The sequence below is a fragment of the Petaurus breviceps genome, unplaced genomic scaffold (genome assembly GCF_028583685.1).
Source record: "Petaurus breviceps papuanus isolate PSGF00001 unplaced genomic scaffold, PetGlider_PUasm1.0 90775, whole genome shotgun sequence".
Taxonomy (NCBI): domain Eukaryota; kingdom Metazoa; phylum Chordata; class Mammalia; order Diprotodontia; family Petauridae; genus Petaurus; species Petaurus breviceps.
Genome location: NW_027187342.1, coordinates 12,649,766 through 12,655,765, shown reverse-complemented (window position 1 = coordinate 12,655,765; position 6,000 = coordinate 12,649,766).

The window sequence follows — 6,000 nt, the reverse complement described above, 5'->3', positions numbered from 1 at the left end:
TTCAATATAAAACAATAAATGTCCAATTCAAGAAAACCTATACGGTAAATATTGCACATTGTTTTCAATGCTACCCAGCTTTCCTTTGCTTCCTTCTAGCTTTTCTTTTGTTCTGTCGTGTATTTTTTACTTTACTTTTTCCTCTCTCCTCCCCCCTCCCTAAAGAAGGCTACAATTAAATGAGGATATATATGTACATATATATATAATACATACTCACATACATATATGTAAAACTGTACTATGCATATTTCCACTTGTTATCTCTTTCTCTGGAGATGGATAGCATCTTCCTTCATTGTTCCAATTCTTTCCATGGTTTTCTAAAATCAACCAGCTCATCATTTCTTGCACCACAGTAGTATTCTGACACAATCACATCCTCCCTGAGAGATTGTCTATAAAAGTTTCTTCCCAGTTTTCTGTATTCTTTTTATTCTTGGCTACATTGGTTTTATTTATAAAAGAAATTTTTAATTTAAAATAATCAAAATTATTCATTTTACACTTTAGCAATGCTTTTACCCTATAGTTTAAGGTCTGATACTGTTGAATCTCCTTCCTTTACATCTTTTCCCTGTGGTTTCTTTGAAATTTCTGACCTTTTGTTCTTCCAAATGAACTTTATTATTTTTTCTAACTCAGGAAGATAATTTCTTTAGTAATTTAATTGAGATCCAACCATTTTGGAGTGCAATTTGGAACTAAGTCCAAAGAGCTATAAAAATGTGATCCAGCAATACCACTTCTAGGGCTGTATCCAAAAGAAATCATGCACATGGGAAAAGGACCCACATGTACAAAAATATTTATAGCAGCTGTTTTTGTGGTGGCAAAGAATTGGAAATTGAGGGGATACCCTCAGTTGGGGAATGGCTGAACAAGCTGTAGTATGTGAATGTAATGGAATACTATTGTGCTATAAGAAATAAAGAGCAGGCAGACTTCAGAAAAGCCTGGAAAGACTTGAATGAGCTGATGCTGAGTGAAGTCAGCAAAACCAGAAGAACATTGTACATAGTATTAGCCACAATGTGCAATGACTAACTTTGGTAGACTTAACTTTTCTTAGGAATGCAAAGATCTAAGACAATTCCAAAAGACTCATGTTAGAAAGTGCTGCCCACATTCACAAAAAGAACTGTGGAGTCTGAGTGCAGATTGAAGCATATTTGCTCTTTTTTGTTTGTTTCTTCTATCTCATGGTTTCTCCCATTGATTCTAAAATGAGAAACATTACTTTCTTCTTACAACATTACTAATGTGAAAATAGGTTTAATAAGAATTATATGTACCATCTATATCAAATTACATGCTGTCTTGGGTGGGGGGGAAATGGGGAGAAAATTTGGAACTCAGTCTAATGGAAATGAATGTTAAAAACTAAAAATAAATTTTAAAATTTAATAAAAATCTTTAATTGGGATGAAATTGAATAATTAGATTAATTAGGTAAAATTGTCATTTTTTATTATGTTGTCTTTACCTACCCATGAACAATAAATATTATTCCAGTTATTTAAATCTGACCTTTTTTGTATAAAAACATGTTTATGTTCATGTAGTTCCTGTGTCTATTTTGGCAGGTATGCTCTCAGGTATTTTATACAGTCTAATTATTTTAAATGATCTAAAACAATATTGAATAATATTGGTGACACATAATGATGGGTATAGGCTCTGGGAACCCCCTTGAGCTCTCCTTGAATCTTCCTACTAGATGAGGCATTTGCCTGAGGCCATAAGTCTACCAAAATTTCTATTACCAAAACTCTGTTACTTTTAACCTAGCTTAACCCTCCATTGTCTGTTACCTCCCAGTGCTTCTGGCTGCTTTCTACCCTCCATCCTGTCAAAATCCCTCTTCTTGGTTCCTGGGAATCTGACCTCTAGTCACCCCAGTCCCAGTGAAGGGGCCATCATAAAATGATGAGGTTTAGGTTAGGGGTGTTTGAGACCCCAAAATACCAAGACGCTGGGTCCTGCTGAATGAATTCAACTCAAGTCTTCTCTCAGCCAAAGAAAAGCAAAGTTTTTAAAAAGTTTGCCATATTGGGTAGACTCTTAAGGAGCCTGGGTGTCTGTGACACTTGCATTGGGCAAGCAGGCCAGAATCATCTGACACAGAATGTGTCTATGCTAGGTCATTCTGTGGCGCTCTCACTCCTCATGGAGACAAGATGGGGTCTTATATACAGAAAAGTTGTGGGAGGAATCTACGGGTGGGTCTTCAGGAGGAGTCAATGAGGTCAGGTAACAATTGATTTGTTTATAGATATTTTGATAGGCTCAAGGGTGGGAAGTAGATGGACAATGGAGGGCCAAGCTAGTAACAAGGTTTGGGCAGAGCCACAATGAAAGGCTTATGGCCTCATGCCATAATCAAATTATGGCCTCATCCTCATCAAATGGAGTTCAAGTCAGAGTTCAAGGGGGTTCCCAGAGCCTGTGCCTCATCACTAGCAGAATCCTCCTTAGATTCCTCAATATCCTTCCTGGACCCCTCCCCCCATCACCTTCTAGATGATTCTGGCTCAGTTGTCCAGTACAAGTGGCATAGATACCCAGGCTCCTTAAGAGTCTACCCATTGAAAAGGACAACCTGATTCTCATTTAATTTGGCTTAAGGAGGGAGTAACATACACACTCAGTTATGTATCTTACCCTACAGGACAATAGGGGGGTAGAGGATAAGGGGGGGGGGGGATGATAGAAGGGAGGGTAGATTAGGGGAGAGGGTAGTTAGAAGCAAACATTTTTGAAAAGGGATAGGGTCAAAGAAGAAAATAGAGTAAGTGTGGGGCAGGATAGGAGGGAGGGAATATAACTACTATGGAAATGATTTGGGTAACTATACATGTACAACTTATATTGAATTGCTTATCTTCCCAGCGGGGGTGGGTGAGGAGGGAAGGGAAAGAATCTGGAACTCAAAGTTGTAAAAACAAATGTTGAAAAAATTGTTTTTTAGGGGCGGCCAGGTGGCTCAGCGGGCAAGAGCACCGGCCCCAGTGTCTGGATGACCTGGGATCAAATCTGGGCTCAGATACTTAGCACCACACCCAAAAATAACTGGCTGTGTAACCTTGAGCAAGTTACTTAACCCCAATTGCTTTTAAAAAAAAATTGTGTTTTTTTACATGCAACTGGGAAATAAGGTATACAGGTCCTGGGGTGTAGAAGCCCATCTTGCCCTACTAGCAAGTTAGAGGGGTGATGGAGGATATAAGAGAAAACAGATTTGGGGAAGGGGTATTCAGTATATTTTCCCCTATCCCCACCCCCATTGCTATCTGGGGGTGGGGTTAGGGGAAAGACAGGGAGAAAAAAAATTGTAACTCAAAATCTTGTGGAAGTGAATGTTGAAAGCTAAAAATAAATAATATTTTTTAAAAAGTCTACCCATTATGGCAAACTTTTAATAAACTTTGCTTTTCTTTGGCTTTCTTAGAGAAGTCAAATTCATTCAGCAGGACCTGGTATGTTGGTAATTTGGGGTCTCAAGCACCCCTAACCCTGACCTCCACATTTTATGGAACCTTGATCTCATCAAAATGATGTTGTGAGGAAAATGCTTTGTAAACTTAGTAGTGATGGGACCTGATTTCAAATCCTACCCCAACTACATATGTCACTTTGGACAAGTAATTTAATCATCATGAACTCTAAACCTCCATTTAAGGAGAGACCCCAGCTCAGATATCTCTTCATTTCTTACTTGGCTGCTCTACTTTGGGACTTCTCTAAGTTCCAAATCCCCATCCTTGCTTTTCACTTACCTTTTGTTGTCCTCCCTCATTAGATTGTAAATTCCTTGAGGACTGAAACTGTTTGTTTTTTTAAAATTTGTTTCTTTCACCCATAGCACAAAGCCAGAGACCCTTGTTCTTGAGTCCATTAGTCAATCCAACTCTTCTTGACCCCATTTGGGGTTTTCTTGACAAAGATAATGGAGCAATTTGCCATTTGCTTCTCCAGCTCATTTTACAAAGGGAAACTGAGGCCAACAAGGTTAAGTGATGTCCAAGGTCATGTAAGTGTCTGAGACTAGATTTGAACTCAGGTCCTCCTGACTCCAGAACCAGTGCTCTATCCACTGCAGGACCTATGAAGAGATTACCCACTAAGAGGGTTAGGGTTGCTATGGAGACTCCAAAATACCAACACGAGGGGTTCTGCCAAATGAATTCGCCTCAAGTCTTCTCAAACAAAGAAAAGTAAAGTTTATTAAAAGTTTGCTTGTATTAGACACAGAGTAAGTCTGTGCTAGGTCATTCTATGGTGCTCTCACAAACATGAAGACAGAATGGGGTCTCAAATACAGAAGGTTGTGGGAGGAATCTAGGGGTGGTCTAGGGGAGGAGTTTGGGGAGGGTCTTCAGGAGGAGTTAATGAGGTCAATGAGTGATTAAGGGTGGAAAGTTGCTGGAGGCTACCTGGAGACTACAGACAATGGTGGGCTAGGCCAGAGGATTTGGGCTCAGCCAACCCTCACCACCTAGCTGCCCTAACATATAGTAGACACTTCTCCCTGGGCCTCATTTCTTTTTTTTTTTTTTGCCTTTTGGAGAGCAACTGGGGTTAAGTAACTTGCCCAAGGTTACACAGCTATTTTTTGCTTTTTTTCTGTGTGTGTGGGTGTTAAGTGTCTGAGGCCAGAACTGAATTTGGGTCTTCCTGACTCTGGGCCAGCACTTTTCTCACTGGGCCAGCACTTTTCTCACTTCACCACCTGGCTGCCTCTGGGCTTCATTTCTTTACTGATAAAATTGGGGTTGGTCTAGATGGCCTCTAAGGTCCCTTCTAACTCTAGATCTATGGTCCTGTGAATTTTGAAGCACCACATAAATCTGTGTCATTATTATCTTCATCATATACAGAGTAGAATTGTATCATCACTTTAAGATATGGAACTCTGTAATTCAACTCTGACCTATCCTTATACCTTTCCTTCATACTCTTTTTAATTTTAAGCTTAAATACAAAACAAGAAAAGAAAAAAAAAATCATTGCCATGTACACAGCCGAAAGAAGAGAGAATTCAAAATACACAGCAATAAATTTCCATTTCAAGAAAGTCTATACAGTAAATACTACACATTGTGTTCAGAGCTATCCATCTTTTGTTTCCTAGTGAGTTTTCTTTTGCTCTCTGCTGTGCACTTTTTGCTTTGTCCCCTCTTCCTTCTCTACCTGGCCCAAGAAGTCTACAATTAAGTGGGTATACACGCACACCCACAAACACAGACATATTAATGAGGTTTAGGGTTCAGGGGTGCTCAAGACCCCAAAATATCAACACACCAAGTCCTGCAAAATGAATTTGACTCAAGTCTTCTCTCAGCCAAAGTTTATTAAAGATTCTCTGTAATGGGTAGACTCTTAAGGAGCCTAAGTATCTGCGATGCTATGAAGTCTGTACTTCATTGAACTCTCAGCACCTTCATGGAGGCAAGATGAATCTTATATACAAAAAGATTATGTGAGGGATCTAGGGGTGGTCTAGAGGAGAAGTTTGGGGAGGGTCTTAAAGAGGAGTCTAAGGAGGATCATGAGGATTAAGGGTGGGAAGTAACTGAAGGCTACCTGGAGGTGACAGACAATGGAGGGCTAGGCTAGTTTAAGGGTAACAGATTTGGGTATAGATATTTTGATAGGATCAAGGGTGGGAAGTATCTGGACAAATGGAGGGCTAGGCTAGGTTAAGAGTAACAAAGATTTGGGCCTAGCTACCAATAAGACCTATCCCGAAAATAAGCCCTCCCCTTACTGTGTAAGATTCCTCTAAAATAAGCCCTCCCCCAAAAATAAGCCCTATTGAGATTGCTACTGTAGTGAAGGTGATCCCCTGCGCTACACGCTACATTATGGTACCCTCTGTATGCACCGTTCCCCACCCTGTGAAACGCACGCCACACTCCGAGCTGCATCCAATCAGAGCTGCAGCAGTGAGCACGTCATCCTGTTCTTCCCCAGTGATTTGCTTATTGAATAAAGGTA